A 17,840-nucleotide genomic window follows, 5' to 3' on the forward strand; every position below is an offset into this window, starting at 1 on the left:
ATGGAAAAGGTCGGAGGACGCGTAACGCCACCCCTTGCGGGCTCGGTGCGCTCGCCACGCTTCGGGTTGCCGTTGATAGTGGGGGTGGCATGGACAATTGGGGTGTATTTAACATTGTAAGCATCCATCAGGGTTGTACAATTAAAAATTGCATCGCATGCCAGCAAATGGCATGCGATGCTATGCGATAGTAAATTGTACATTCAGGGTCATTTTCCCGAATATCGCATCGCATATCATCGCATACCTTATGGCATGGAATGCATTGGGCGCCGTGCTAGGAAACAAGTACCTAATTTTTAATAGGCATTATGGTGTTTGGCATAATACATAATGGACATTATGGTGTGTGGTTTAACATGTAATGGGCATTATGGTGTAATTTTTAATGCAAGCCTTTGGCGCGCCATGCCCCTGTTTATGAAGCATATTGTGCATTATTGCTCAATCTGTTTTGTATAGTGTGAATTTTGGCTCAATCCATGTGGCAAAATGTGAATTTTGCCTTAATCTGTGTGGCATAATGTGAATTTTGACTCAATCCGTGTGCCATAGTGTGAATTTTGGCTCAGTCGGTGTGAATTTTGTCTCATTCCATGTGGCATAATGTGTAATAAGTAGAATATAAGGGGGTTACTTTTGTGTTGCATGATTTGTATAAGGGGTATATGGTGTGGTAAACTTAGGTGACCAGATAAAAGGTGCTGAAATGTTGTCTACCAAGTTTTGGCTTTCAGTGTTTATTTTTATGAAAGGAGTGCCGCCTCATCCCGCAAGTATTTTAGAACATAGGCATTATGCGGGTGCACCTTTGGAGGGCAACCGCCAATATATCTCCCTGCATTTTTCCTATGCCAGCCCCCTGCCTTTTCAGGCATATATAATTAGTTGAAAGTATTTACACAAACAGAGACACACCCATGGGCAGACCACATAAACACTGGTCACGCCTCCCACACTATTAGGTGCTGGCCACAACCCGTATTATTGCGCATAATAGGCCCTTGATAATTTTCAGCTCCAGGCCCATTTAGACCTTAATCTAGCACTGGTCAGGGACCGTGCCTCCAAGCATAAATACTTTCAGTGACAATCGGACAAACCTCAATAACATTTCGGCCACGGCAACTCACCTAACCCCACAAAATACTCTAAAAGAGTTGTAAACATTTTCATTCAAGGTGATATGTTTTTTGGATGTTTTAAATATTTCTCTTTTAATTCTTTTTAACCCCTTCAGTGGTGGGGTTTTTTTTTTGGGAGCGCTCCCCACTGGGCGAGTTTTTTATGGGGAGCGCTCCCTTTAAAAAAAAAAACACCACTACCCCCCTGGGTCCGGGCAGCGCCGCTGAACTGTCAATCAGCGGCTGCCCGGACCTGCGCCCCCCCGTGCCGCATCGCTGTCCCCGGCAGCTGGCTTGTCATAAGCCGGCGCCGGGGACTTCTATTGAACACCCGGAGGGGAGGGGGGAGGAGGAGGCGACGCCGCAGAGGGGAGGGAGCCGGGCAGCGCGACGCTGCCTGAGATCAGAGTGAACTCAGCAGCGCTGCCCAGCTCCAAACAGTGGCAATCCCGAGAATTTTCCGGGCTTGCCAGACTGGGCACTGAGGCACAGCCCGGAAAATTCTCGGGATTGCCACTGAAGAGGTTAATGGCATGCTACATGTTACTTTTTACATTTTAACTTTTCACATACATAAACAAGCGCTATTTTTGTTTGTACTTGAATTATCTATATCCACATTGAGCTGCTCACCAAGCGCAGTATATACTCTTTTTCTCCCATACAGAGACAGGTATTTGTCTGCAGGTCCAGTGTATATAGCTGTCCCAGAGCTGGATCAAGGTTTCAGGGGGCCCTTGGTACTTATGAGAAGGGGGGTACTTATGACTAAGGACTAAATAACAACACACAAACATACTGTAGTATACATTCCTCGTAACACAAACTCCATACATATACACAGCATACATACATACATACATACGGAATCGGTACATCTGTCAGAATGAACTTAGGTCTACAGTCATTAGGTCGACCCCACTAGGTCGACTGGCAGGAAGGTCGACCTGACTTTAGGTCGACATGGGCCAAGGTCGACATGACTTAAAGGTCGACACGAGGAAGGTCGACTGGTCATAAGGTCGACATGGGTATTTCACTGTTTTTTTTATCCGGATGTCGACACAGTCGACATGGACACAGTTGGCAATGAGAATCGGACCCTCGCATCGCTCGCTTCGCTCGCAATGCTTCGGGCACGGTGGCTCGCTTCGCTCGCCACAGCTTTAATAACCTCCTCCACGCCCTAGTGGATGGTAGGGCATGAAATACCGCCTGTCGGCACATGTCGGCTCAAAAAACAGTGAAAAACCCCATGTCGACCTTACGACCAGTCGACCTTCCTCATGTCGACCTTTATGCAAATTCGACCTTAAGTCATGTCGACCTTGGCCCATGTCGACCTTAAGTCAGGTCGATCTTCCTGCCAGCCGACCTAGTGCGGTCGACCTAATGACTGTAGACCTAAGTTCATTCTAATAGATGACCGCATCCCATACATACATACATACATACATACATACATACATACATACATTGTATTGATCCCCAAATGGTGAAAGAGATAGCACTCACCAGACTTCGTGGAGATGGTTCATGTTTTAAATGATTTATTCAGAAAATTGCTGCTGCTGCCGACGTTTCGGTCCAACATTAACCTTTCTCAAGGCTGAAAATGTGTAGAAATACCAGGAAACAGGAGACACAATAGGCAACAGGAACATGTGCACTTACTGTGCAATGCCTGCCTAACAAAACAACCCTTATGGTCAGTAGGAAAGCAGGAGGAGTGTAGTAGAGACATAGGGCCTTATTCTAGTTCACTCTTTCTGACAAAATCCTTCTTAGATGGACAAAACCATGTGCACTGCAGGGGGGCAGATGCAACGTGTGCAGAGAGAATTAGATTTGGGTGAGTTATTTTGTTTCTTTGCAGGGTAAATACTGACTGCTTTATTTTTACACTGCAATATAGATCTCACTTTGAAGTAAAACCCCACCCAAATCTAATTCTATCTGCACTAGTAACATCTACCCCACCTGCAGTGCACATGTTTTGTGAATCTAAGAAGGATTTTGTTGAAAGAGTAAACTAAAATAACCCCCATAGTGAACAACGGAGAATTGACTCAAGTATGGTCAGTAAGAAAGCAGGAGGAGTGTAGTGGAGACATAGGGCCTGATTCAGATCAGTTCGGTACTGCGTGCATTCGCACACAGTACCGATGTTGTGCATCTGCGCATGCGCAGGCGGGTATCTGCGCATGTGCAGGCTTATGGTGCGTGCACCCACAGTGACCTTTCGAGTCGCCGGGTGCACGCACCCATGCCGGCGTGGTGGGGGGGGCGCCGGGCTGCCATTATTACCATATGGGAACGCCCAGCGTTCCATGGGCGTTCCCATGAGAACGCTGGGCGTTCTCATGGTAATGAGGCAGTGACGTGGGTGTGGGGGGCGGGTAGTTGACATCACCGGATGTCAGCTGCCCGGCCGTATCCACGCCAGCGTGCACGCATATATACGCAACTGAAAAGTCACTTATATATGCGTGCACGCTAAACATCATTCGATGGTCGGTGACCATCGAAAGATGTGGGTGGTTACCCGAGCCATGCGAATGGATGTTTATGCAAAACATCCATTCTCAGCTGTTCAGGCGAAGCCGCACTTTGAAGGGGCGGCAGGGGGGCGGTCGTTCGCCGGGCAGGGTTTGGTGGACTCACAAGGCTGCAAATTCACGGGCACCCCCCGCGCCCCCTTTCCACTATTCGCGAATCCCTCCCGCGATTCGCGCCCCCCCCCCCGAGCCCCACTCCCACGATTCATGGACCCCCCACGCCCCCCTCTACCGCGATTCACCACCCCTCCCGTGATTCACGGCCCCCCCAGTGCCCCCCCTCCCGCGATTCGCTAGCGCCCCTCCTGCGATTTGCGGACCCCCACTCCCCCCTCCCGTGATTCTACCCCCCCTGTGCCCCCCTCCCTTGATTCACGGCACCCCCAGCGCTCCTCCCGCGATTCACGGCACCCCGCGCCCCTCCCGCGATTCACGCTACCCTCGCGCCCCCTCCCGCGATTCAATGACCACCACAACCCCCCTCCCGCAATTTGGGAACCCCTCTTCCCGCAATCCACGCCCCCCCCCCCCACACACACACGCGATTTGCGGACCCCCGCACCCTCCCACAATTCGTTGACTCCTGTGCCCCCCCTCCCGCAATTTGCAGACCCCCCTGACCCCCTTCCGTCAATTCCACCCCCCAGCGGACCCCCGCGACCCCACTCCTGCATTTCACGTACCCCCGTGAGAATGGGGATCCTGTACCGCCACAAGCAGGTGCCGCCCCTAGGTGGGAAATCCGTCCCTGGCTGCTGCGCTGCAGGTTCCCCCACTGCCAGAAGTGTCCCCACGGTCCTCTGCACCAGCGCCACAACTTTTATCAATGTCTTGCCCACATAACACTATTATACAGCCTCCTGCTCTCATGCACCCTCACTCCCTCCCAGTGGGAGGAGCCGCTCACCCACTGCCTGGAGCTGCATACTGTCCCCCACCCTCCTCCAGTTCTAGGGGTGCCCATCGACCATCAATGATTTCAAATCGTCGATGGTTTATGTCCGATGTTTAATACTTTTGCCATCGAGATGGGAGGACCAGATGGTTTCCCTACATCGATGGCAAAGGAGAACCGATCAAGTTTCAAAAAATGTTATTGTGCCGGGACACGGAGCATAGCTCTGCCCCCCCCACACCCGATAGTCCCACCACTGAGTTCTGATTGTTCCACGGCCTATTCAGTCAGATATAATGGATGACCATCGATAGCTACAACAATCGATGGTTATCCAAGTAATATTTTACTACTATTGATGGCAGGGTGCAAAATCGCCATCAATGCCAACCATCGATGGCGTCTGCCCCATTGCCCATCCCTATGCAACAGGCAAAAACATTTACTACCCCTCATGCCCACACACCTCTATCACTGCCCTGCTTCCTGTTCTCCTGCCCCGTAACTTCCGCCAGTGGGGACCCGCTCACCCTGTGTTGCCCACATTCCCCTATCATGCTTTACCACCCAGCCTCCTGCTCTCATGCTCATCAATACCCAGCTTCCTGCTCTCCTGAACCGTAACTTCCACCACTAGGAAGTCGCTGACGCTGTGTTGCCCACATACCCCTATCATGCCTCATAGACGAGCCTCCTGCTCTCATGCACCCTAACTCCCACCCAGTAGGAGGAGACACTGACTCGGGGCCACCGTCCTGTACTCCTGTGCTGCCACGCTGGACCCTCACCCACTGGCAGAAGCTGCACAGTGTCCCCCACCCTCCTCTTTAGTCACCCTTATGCCCACACACCCCTATCACTACCCAGCCTCCTGTTTTCCTGTGTCGTGACCTCTGCCAGTGGGGAGCCGCTGACTCAAAAACACCCTACTATACTATTGCACACACACCTAAACAACACGCACACACCCCCCCCCCCACACACCCACAAATGTCACTGTACCATCCACAAGATCAATGTACATCTTACTTTGTCACCGCTTTTTAATTAAACAAAACAATACACACCCCTTCCACATCATATGCTCTCTATTTAACACATTTCACCTATAACTCAAGTTGCAATACAGGCATCTTTCATACAATTCTAACCATATTTCTCACAATACAAACGTTCACAAATTAAGGGGGCGCATGGTCTGAAGGGGGCGACGGTGTGAAGAGCGCTCGTAGGGTGCGATGAATCACCTAGTAATAATTAATTTGCTTACAATTGAAGTTGAATCGGCTTTAATACCCAGCAAATAGTCATTAACTGGTATCACTCTGGTTAGCAGATAAACGGATAGCAATTTGTGCTTCGCTTTGAATCACATTCACTTTATCCCATGCTAATAATAGCCCATAATATGTAGCACTCAGGTTTGCAGGTTAGCAGGGAGCAAAGGCTGATTGGCTTTAAATCAACAGTTTCTTTATCCAGCACTAGTTATAGATCCTATAGCACTTAAGCAAGTGTCACTAAGGGGGTTATTCTAGTCCATTCTTTCTGACAAAATCCTTCTTAGATGGACAAAACCATGTGCACTGCGGGTGGGGCAGATGTAACTTGTGCAGAGAGAATTAGATTTGGGTGAGGTTTTTCTTCAAAGTGAGATCTATATTGAAGTCTAAAATCATGCAGTCAGTATTTTCCCTGCACAGAAACAAAATAACTCACCCAAATCTAATTCTCTCTGCACATGTTACATCTGCCCCCCTGCAGTGCACATGGTTTTGTCCATCTAAGAAGGATTTTGTCAACAAGAATGAACTAGAATAAACCCCTAAGTGAGTTTCTGTGGGCCCGGCTTGAAGTCTTGAGGGCTCTCCGGACTGTAACTTGCTAGTTGTACTTGTACTAGCTGATTTTATGTATTGCTTGTGCATAAATGGAGACAGTGTGAGAACCAGAATATAGAGGTTGGCTTGACCCAGAGCAGGGGTGTGGAATCTAACACATCAGGGGTACCCCCCAGGAGGTATGGACTTTAGCGGCACCTGACGTGCAGGTCGCGGGCCCCTGTTCAGGCTCTTTATCTGGAATGGCACTGAGGTGATCTATATAAGTTCTGCAATTGCTAATAACTGGTTGCTGAAGAATAATCAGAGTACAGGCGATTGCAGCTGAAGATTGATGAGATATTTCCAGAAGAATAACCAGAGTGACAGGGCTAGAGATGAAGACTTGAAGAAATATAGTTTCAGAGGATAAACCAGACTCAGTGGAGTGGAGCTGAAGACTTAAGAAATGTAATTCCAGTGAGTAATGGCTGATTGGCTGACTGGAATTGGTCACTGTTGTCATGTGACCCGGCAAGATGGCAGCACTCAGCCGAATTACACATATCTGCAGTGCCGGCCGACGTTGAGGTAACCAGATGCAGAAACCTGCAAATAAATCATGTGCCCATTCGCTGGGCAAACCTAGAACAGCAATGCCTGCCGTATCATCTGAAGCATCTGAACCGCTGAATCGTGACAGCAAGCAGGTAACAAATGCTGACTGGCTTTGAATTACAGTCATTTTATCCAGATTTAGCAAATGGACCCTAATGGGCCCTACACACATGCCGATGTGTGCAGGGCTACCTAGCTATGCTAGGTCGGGCTGTGCTGCGCCGCTATCGCCTAGCACACAGAGCTGACAGCCCACACACAGAGCGAGCTGTCAGCTCTGTGTGCTAAGCGAGCGGACAGCGCCAGTGTTCTCCGGTGGGAGAACACTGCCGATGCCGAGATTGATGGACACTGTCCATCAATCTCGGCCAGCGATAAAGACGCGCTGGGATGCGCACTGCTGCCGATATAGCCCCCACACATACACCGATGTGAGGGCATTTGCTAAGCGACTTTGCAAAACTAAGCAAAATCGCTTAGAAAATGCCTTAATATCGGCATGTGTGTAGGCCGTATTAGAATGTAACACTCAGATGAGCAAGTAGGCAGGTAACAAATTCTTGTAGGCTTAAAATCAAGTCACTTAATCCAGAACTGAGCAAGCAACTTTGGGACCCATTCCCCTTTTCTAGGAAAGGTTATTGAGAAAGTGGTTACAACTCAACTAGAGACTCACCTGTTAACCCATGATATTTATGATCCATTCCAGTCAGGATTTAGGAGAAGACATAGCACAGAAACAGCTCTGGTATGAGAATGCTCAATGATCTTCTAAATGCAAGGGATAGAGGAGACTGTTCAATCCTAATCATTCTGGACCTCTCTGCAGCATTTGACTCCGTTAACCATGGGATTCTAATTGAGCGCCTGAAGAATTTCTGTGGTCTGAGTGGCACAGTCCTTAGCTGGTTCAAATCATTTCTCGCTGGCAGGTCACAGAGAGTTTCATCGGGAGTATACTCTTCGCCACCAGTGCTGTTCTCTTGTGGTGTCCCACAGGGTTCTATACTATCTCCCATGCTTTTAGCAGTATACATGCTCCCACTTGGTGACATAATCAGACGTCATGGCCTGGTCTACCACTGCTATGCAGATGATACACAACTGTACCTGTCCTTTGCTCCAGGCACCGATAACACAATAACAACCTTAAATGGCTGCCTAGCTGAGCTCCAGGAGTGGATGAGTGTCAGTTGGCTGAGACTGAACTCAGATAAATCACATAACAAGACAACAGCATAGCTAACTGACAGGTCTAAGCTGGGGGGCACAGCACTAAAAAAAACCTTGAATCATGTGCAGAATCTTGGTGTTGTCCTGGATAGTGGTCTGACACTTAAACATCAGGGGCCTTATTTTGGTTCATTCTTTCTGACAAAATCCTTCTTAGATGGGCAAAACCATGTGCACTGCAGGTGGGGCAGGTGTTACTCGTGCAGAGAGAATTAGATTTGGGTGGGGTTTTACTTCAAAGTGAGATCTATATTGCAGTGTAAAAATAAAGCAGTCAGTATTTTCCCTGCATAGAAACAAAATTACTCACCCAAATCTAATTCTCTCTGCACATGTTACATCTGCCCCCCCTGCAGTGCACATGGTTTTGTCCATCTAAGAAGGATTTTGTCAGAAAGAATGAACCAAAATAAGGCCCCAGGTGTCAGCCACAATCAAATCCTTATTATATCATCTAAGGAATATAGCCAGAATCAAGCACTTATTCCCTCAGAAGACCTGCCTAAAGTCATACATGCACTTATATCGTCACACCTAGACTACTGCAATGCTCTCTACCTGGGTCTCCCATCAAAAGAATTGCATCGCTTGCAGCTGGTACAAAAGGCAGCCGCCGGACTATTAACTAACCAGCCCCGCTCCTGCCACATAACTCCCATTCTCTACTCCCTTCACTGACTACCTGTAAAATGGCGATTTGTTTTCAAGATTGGCTTACTCACGTTCAAGGCCCTACATGACTAAGGCCCAAGGTACCTGCAGCAGCTGCTGATTCCTTATGCTCCGACTCGATTACTACGATCCGCTAAAGAAGGACTACTAACAGTACCCAGAATCTCCCTGAATTCAACTGGGGGTCGAGGCGAGCTTTCAACTTTGTTGCTCCAACTCTATGGAACTCTCTTCCACGCACAGTGAGAGAAGCCTCACTGTAGAACCCTTTAAAAATAGACTTAAGACGTACCTATTTACTCAAGCATTTTACTGATATCTACTGTTAAGCTTGTTTTGTATTCTGAGCTGTAAAAACAATGGTAAAGCACTTTGAGTCCTATTGGGAGAAAAGTGCTATATAAGTATCATTATTATTATTATAAACAGTTGGGAGGGGTGTACACAGGTCTTTCCACTGAAACTTGACATCCTGCCACACTAGTTGACAGGCAGAGCCGGCCTTAGGCATAGGCAAACTAGGCAATTGCCTAGGGCATTTGGAATGCCTAGGGGCATCAGCAGCTTCTGCTGATTAAAATGATATGCAGCATGCCTATATTCTGTGTGTGACTGAGGCTGAATCTGCATATGAAATAGTGTATTCATGGAAATCCCTGTAACATAGCATTCCGTATGCAGGTACAGCCAGAGTCGCACACAGAATATAGGCATGCCGCAAATCATTTTAATAATTGGAAGCTCCTTGTGTGTGCTGGTCATAACAATGCAAATAAGATGAATTTTCAACAAAAAAGGCACCCAACGTTAGCAGAACTGGCAGGAGCTGCATGGCCTATTGAGGCAAGATGTATGAGGAAACATCTGTATCCAAGCAGAGGCAGAGGTCACAGTGTTAGCGGGTGTGCGAGTGCTATCTGCGGGTGGGTTGCTTGTGCAATAGTTTTCGGCATATGTGTAAGGGGCATTATGTGTGTCATGTATAAATGTATTAATAATGTGCGACATATGTGTAACAGGCATTATGTGTGTCATGTGTATAAGCGCATTAATAATATGCAACATATGTGTAAGGGGCATTATGTGTGTCATGTGTATAAGTTCATTAATAATGTGCAACATATGTGTAATGGGCATTATGTGTGTCATGTGTATAAGGGCATTAATAAATGTGCAACATATGTGTAAGGGGCATTATGTGTGTCATTATGTGTATGAAGGGCATTAATAAAGGTTGGCTTAATGTGTAAGGGGCATTATGGTTATAAGGACATTAATAATGTGTGTCATGTGTAAGGGGCATTACTGTGTGGTATTATCAGGGGTACAGAGAGAAAGGGGTAGGAGTACAAATTACCCAAGCCAAAGTCTCCCCTTAAGCAGCAGCAGCAGCTGCAGCTCTTCTCCTTTGTCCAGCACACACTGCTTTGTGCTGGGTTGCAGTGTGGCCATGGGGGTGCTTAAAATATAATATTTTCTCAGGATTTTTTTCTAAGGGTATAATGTGAATAATGTACATAAAGTAAAGTGGTACTACTGTGTGATGTAATGTGAATAAGGGACACCATCGCAAGATATAATGTGAATAAAGTTGCACTACTGTGTGGCATAATTTGAATTGGGGGTACTATTGTGTGGCCATGCCCCTTCCCAGCAAGAACACACCCCTGTTTGGGCTAAGCACTGAATGTGTGCACTGTTTCTATTTAAAATATTGCGGGTAGGGGCACCAAAATGATGACTGCTATGATGAGGGTTGATGGTGCTGGGAAAGGGGAGCAGGGTCAGAGGCGGAACTAGTTGCGGTGCTAGGGGGCACCAGCCAAAATCTTGCCTAGGGCGTCATTTAGGCTAGGGCCGGCTCTGTTGACAGGGACAACAAAAACTAGACAAAGTGGTGCTGCTAGTGCACCGGGGTCCACATAGTGGTGCTGCTAGTGCATTGGGGTCCACACAGTGGTGCTGCTAGGGCACAGGGATTCACACTAAGTGAAAAATGTAACAATTGAATCTGCAGTCTTCTTGTTTCCAATAAATTATGCTATCCTTAATACTGTGGGAATACAGATGCTGATCTCCTTAAATTCAGATGTATCCCAGCGGAATATATATATATATATATATATACACTCACACACAATATATAGCGAGCAGCACTCCCACTCCAAACAATCAGCCGGGTGCCTTCCAGGTATCCCAGCAAGGGGACCCACAAATAAGTTCCACAGGTAAGGCGGCACTCGACAGTCTTTATGTCGTCATCAACGTTTCAAGATTTTTTATTTCTTATCTCTTCTTCAGGATATATATATATATATATATATATATATATATATTGTTTTCCAGTACAAATGCTGCTGTACTGAATTCAATTGTAAGAAAGAAGTTTTGGTAATTCTTTGCGCTGATATCCGGGAGCAGCTAGTATTGGCGAAGGATGGTTCACCAACCTTCCAAACACATAGGATACAACAATAACATGTGTCAATACTTCTAGCGCTTCCTGAAATAAACTTACACTATATATAGGCTTAAATAGTCCTCAATAGTGTCCTCAATTATTGTAGAGGTGGTTCTTTAATTGGACCAGCCAAGTGCAACTCAACAGGAAGGGTCCATACTCTCCAATTGATAACAGATAATGAAGGTTTTTTAATTTCTGTATGGTCTAAAACAGAAAAGAAAATAGTGCAACACCTTTTTTCAAAAGGGGATAACAATTTATTATGCACTCACAATTTCCAGGTAAAAACAAGCATATAGTCACCAGCCGGTGACAGCGTAAGGGAGGTAACACCCAGACCTATTCTTCACCGATCATCAGGCTCCGGAAACCTCTCTCATCGGGATAACAGTGAATGGTGTACATTCCAAAATCCTCCAGTCAGTATACAAGGGTGATTCTCCTAGCCACGGGAACACCTGCTTAATGCATTTCGGACCTTTGGGTCCTTCATCAGAAGCATAGTGTTTCCCGTGGCTGGCATGATTTAAATAGCAGAAAAGGGCGCCAAAAAGAGCCTTACGCTCCAAGACGCCCATGCAGGAAGCGGAAGTGACCGATGCTATGTTCGGGAATGGAACGCACGTCTTCTGCGTTCCACCCGATGTTGGTTTGTATTCAAAAGGGCCGGGACATCACATCCGGCCCGTTGTGTGCAGACGGAGGTTGGACACGCATTTCCTGCGTTCCACCTGATATTTGTTTGCGTTCCAATTGCACATTGCCCGTTATCTGTAAATCATTTACATTTGTACCAGAAAATTCATATTAGACTGAAACATCTTTCTTTGTATCGGTCATTGTCCTTTTCCTTCTTCAGACATCGGTTCTTTGCAGAATATTATAGTTCTGTGTCATTTTAAATTGTCCATATAAAAAAGAAGAGGGAAGGAGGGTGAAAAACGGGCTGAAAAACTGACCACTCAGTAGTGGTCTTTTATCTCCGATTTTAACCCTGATTTTAAGAAAGTGGAGGCTGTTTTCAAAAAGAATTGGTATCTGCTAAAAAGCGACCCAGTTATAGGTGCATCCTTACCATGCTATCCAGGCTTTATATATAGAAAGGCACCATCACTGAAAGACAAACTCGTGAAGAGCTGTCTCGACGTGATGCCGCGAACAAGTGATCGCACGAAAGGGTTCCACCGTTGTGGAATGTGCCTGATGTGTAGAACTACTAAGGGTATAAGCAAAACCAGAGAATTCACTTTTAATGGCACCAGTTTTAAAGTAAATGATTTTATTACATGTAATTAAAAAAATGTAATTGATTTTTTACAGTGTGACTGTGGCTTATTTTACGTGGGCAAGACAACTAGAAATTTGAAAACGCATTTAGCCGAACACGTGTATAATATAAGAAAAGGTTTAGAAACCCACACGGTTCCAGCGCACTTCAAGAAAGTCCACAATTCAAAAGAATGTTGTATTAAATCATTTGGTGGCCTTGAAGTAATTTTACCCACTTGGCGGAATAAAAATATTGAAACCCGTCTAGCCCAGTCTGAAATTAAATGGATTTTTAAACTTAATTTTTAACTTAATACCATGGTGCCAAATGGTCTTAATAGTGAATTCGAGATTAAATGGTTTTTATAAGTACTTTTTTAGTATTTTAAATGTAATTCCTGCTATTTATTTATAATTTTTTTTTAAATGTTAAAATGCTATGCTATAAATGTATTGTTATTTATTAGTATGATTGACAGCCCGTTTTTCACCCTCCTTCCCTCTTCTTTTTTATATGGACAATTTAAAATGACACGCAACTATAATATTCTGCAAAGAACCAATGTCTGAAGAAGGAAAAGGACAATGACCGATACAAAGAAAGATGTTTCAGTCTAATATGAATTTTCTGTTACAAATGTAAATGATTTACAGATAACGGGCAATGTGCAATACATATACGCATGAACCGGAAGTGACGTTCAGGCTACTGGAACGCAAACAAATATCAGGTGGAACGCAGGAAATGCGTGTCCAACCTCCGTCTGCACACAACGGGGCCGGAAGTGACGTCCCGGCCCTTTTGAATAAAAACCAACATCGGGTGGAACACAAAAGACATGCGTTCCATTCCCGAACATAGCATCGGTCACTTCCGCTTCCTGCATGGGCGTCTTAGAGCGTAAGGCTCTTTTTGGCGCCCTTTTCTGCTATTTAAATCATGCCAGCCACGGGAAACACTATGCTTCTGATGAAGGACCCAAAGGTCCGAAATGCATTAAGCAGGTGTTCCCGTGGCTAGGAGAATCACCCTTGTATACTGACTGGAGGATTTTGGAATGTACACCATTCACTGTTATCCCGATGAGAAAGGTTTCCGGAGCCTGATGATCGGTGAAGAATAGGTCTGGGTGTAACCTCCCCTACGCTGTCACCGGCTGGTGACTATATGCTTGTTTTTACCTGGAAATTGTGAGTGCATAATAAATTGTTATCCCCTTTTGAAAAAAGGTGTTGCACTATTTTCTTTTCTGTTTTAGACCATACAGAAATTAAAAAAACCTTCATTATCTGTTATCAATTGGAGAGTATGGACCCTTCCTGTTGAGTTGCACTCGGCTGGTCCAATTAAAGAACCACCTCTACAATAATTGAGGACACTATTGAGGACTATTTAAGTCTATATATAGTGTAAGTTTATTTCTGGAAGCGCTAGAAGTATTGACACCTGTTATTGTTGTATCCTGAATGGCAATTGTGACACAAGGATATTTCAACTGGTTTCTATGCTCCTTGCAGCTTTCTCAAGCCCTGTCATGGCAAAAGGCTATACAGTCGGCTGTAATGTATTGTATACTGTATGTAAAAAAAAATGGGGATTCCTATTTTTTTTTTAACATAAACTCTGGGTACTACATTTTCTAAGCCTGCTCCTGGTCCAGTGAGAACCCGTAAACTGGGGAAAGGAGTGGTTACTGTGTGTGCCCACAACAGGGCTCTATCCTGGCCACCAGGCACACTTGCCACTGCACAGTGGCACACTCTCACCTTTGATATCTGTGCAGACATCATCCACCACAGCGTTACCCACACTGTCCATTCAATTCCTCACTTCAGGGCTTCCGGCAGTCCAGTTGCTCTGTGATATCCCACAGTGATGTACTGACTGACAGACCATGTTGTTTGTGAGAGGGGGCGGTGAGGATATCTCCCATGAACGACTCAGCTTTTCCTGTTCTGCAGCCCCTGATTCGCTACTCACAGTGTATGACAGAGTGGCCCACTGCATGACAATGATCCTGACAGCACATGAAGCAGTTGACTGGTGGGATTTTTGCCATGCTGTGTCCCCCCTTGATCCTGGGCACGTACCAGTTATACCTCTTATTTTATTGGAGGGGGGGGGGGGGAGGTGGATGCTGTGAGAGGTTCACATTTGGACCTTGTTCAATTGTAGCCCTAATGTTGATGGTTGAGAAGGGGCCTCCATAACACTTCATGCTTCAGGGACCTAATACTGTAGGTCTGCCACTTATTACATCTGTAAGCATGAAACAGCAATCTGGGACATGGAAACATATCTGTATAAAACTTAACTGAGAGGGATCACCACTGACTAGTTCCACTTTTCAAGGCCCTGCCTCTAAGCTGGGCCCAAAGTCTTGTCTACCAAGTTTGCAAAATTGTTGATAACTGTGGGGGTTATTCTAGTTCATTCTTTCTGACAAAATCATTCTTAGATGGACAAAACCATGTGCACTGCGGGTGGGGCAGATGTAACTTGTGCAGAGAGAATTAGATTTGGGTGGGGTTTTTCTTCAAAGTGAGATCTATATTGCAGTGTAAAATAAAGCAGTCAGTATTTCCCCTGCACAGAAACAAAATTACTCACCCAAATCTAATTCTATCTGCACATGTTACATCTGCCCCCCTGCAGTGCACATGGTTTTGTCCATCTAAGAAGGATTTTGTCAGAAAGAATGAACTAGAATAAACCCCTATATGAGCTGGGTCTGGGGCCCACTAAGTCTCTGGACCCATAGCAAGTTACTTAACATGTAATAGAGCAGCAATTAATTACAACGTCACAATAAAATTAGGAAAATATATTGAATATCCAAAATAAGTTGCATTAAGTGATCGAAAGTCAGACACTAAATGGATGCAAAAACAAGTAGCATATTAAGTAAAATATCCAGTAGCTGTTTCATGCATGCATAACCATTGCCAGGATGACTAAACTACCCCAGTCACCAGCAATTACAGTAAGCAATTACCTCTGTGTGCTCAGCGGAACAATGGACAGTTAAAAGCTTCAGAGTAGTCTTTAAACGGTTGCATTATACGGTCTGCTGTTTTTAATGACAAAAAGAAATATTCTTTCGATTTTTGCAAGTAATGTGTCACTGTAGTAGTTGACAGGCATGAGGTTGTAATTTGCTTATAAAAACACTTTTCATGGGTTTATTATGTATGAATGCATGCATTATGTTGGGAGGGGAGCAGATTTGAACTGAAACTTCTGATCTGCTTAAAATGTGTATATTTTTGTAAGACGGTATGGTTTCTTATAAGGATTAGGAAAAGCATCAGCAATTAGGGAATACTCTTCATTTACCAACTGATTGCGATTTAAATTGGAAACTGTAGGAACTACAGAGGTTTCTCTTCATTGGGCATCGTACCATATTAACGGGTGTTGTTTTTTTATCACAGACCACACTTTTCTGCTCAGTAACAAACTTAGCTTTTTATTTATAAAACGTTATATAAACTAAAGAGGATGTTATCATGGTAGTGAGAAGAGTGCAGTGATGGAAATTTTACCATAAGTATTAAACCAATTCTTTGTAAAAATAGAAATGATTATGAAGAGAGAAATCACCCTTTCGTGCAACTTTAGGAGATGAAATCAGCAGTTCAATGAAATGTGCTAAAAGGAAAGGAGGATGTCATCACCCTCCACTCACTAGAAAAGGAAAAAGACTGGAGAGACCAATAGTTAGGATGTGTGCTACAAGAACCTATTTATTTGAGTTTTAGATGTGCCGAGCTACGTAACGGTTTTGTAACTCATTTAAAGTTTAAGTCAATTTTCTGATATGTCTACGATGTAGCAGTTCACATGCTCTGCAGAGCCACACACACAGATAAAGAACTTTATGGGGTTATTTAGGCAGGGGTCTGTTTCACAGACAGGCTGTAATGGCCCAATTATAACTCGCCAATATAGAGCAGTCTCTCATTGAGACTAATGTATAATTAGGATTACACCTAGCTAGTGGGCCTGATGTGTGATGTACAGAGGTCCCAACTGTGGCATCCGCAGCAGCCAGATTTACTGCGTTATGTTATACATCGCATCCCTTCATGCATATGGTCAAACCACATGATATTATTATTATTTTGGACTATTTTAGCAGGATTTGGGCCCAACTGTAAATGACACCCATTGTGTTAACATTAAATGAGTTATGGACTTGTTATGGAAAGCACGAACAGACCAGATGGATTTTCATACATAGTTCAGAATATGATAGAATAAGAAGGCTGAGCTGGTGTGTGCCCTTCACAATGGTAAATAAACAGTATACTGAAATTATTGGATTGCTTAAAACATTTGACTATACAGAAAATAAGAGCACAGAGCGCAATGCCAGCACATATGCACGGCACACAGTCACTCTGCTGGCAGTTGTACGGTACATAGACATATGTATGTGCTGGTCTTGTTCAATGATTAACTGAGCTTATGATCGCAGATATAAAACCAGTCTCTGCCAAATTATTACCTAGGTACTGCTCATTGAATGGCATGTGTTGGATAAATTCAACTAGCTAATGGGTACATTGCTAATGATTAATATTTTTTTTTTAATGCCCAACAGATGCATTATGAAATAACAGAGTATTTAATGTTTTATTTTTTCCAAGTGCAGCGAATCCTGTTTAGGAAAAAAAAACTTGATTTTAAAAGATCATTTTCCAGTTCACCTTAAAAAGATACAAAAAACGGTGAATCATGGCAAAAATCAGGGAGAAAGCAATTCGCCATCCTGGCATTGAATACACTCTCGGCGAATCCCAGCGAAAAACCCCATTGAAATACACCATCGAATTGCAGCGAGAATGAAACAGAGAACTGTCCAGCATTCACTGTTCACTTTCAAACATTGAATAGGGTGAATCCGATTTTCAGTGAAAAAGATTCAGCGCAAGGAGTGAAAAGAGCCCGATTCGCCGAAAAAAACTGTGATTCGGGAGCATTGAATACTGGCCACAGTTTAATAAAGGGCTAAAGGTGATATAAATATTAAAATAATATATTATGAGTTGTTTACATGTATGTTACCTACAGTAATCTCAAGACTTCATGCATGTTCTTGCAACTGTAGAAGACTTTAGCTGGGTACCATACAATTGTCTGGCCGTTCTTTCGAACTTGGCTGAAAGCCCGTTGGATTGTAT

The sequence above is a fragment of the Crinia signifera genome, chromosome 2, assembly GCF_055691185.1.
Source record: "Crinia signifera chromosome 2, ASM5569118v1, whole genome shotgun sequence".
Lineage (NCBI taxonomy): Eukaryota > Metazoa > Chordata > Amphibia > Anura > Myobatrachidae > Crinia > Crinia signifera.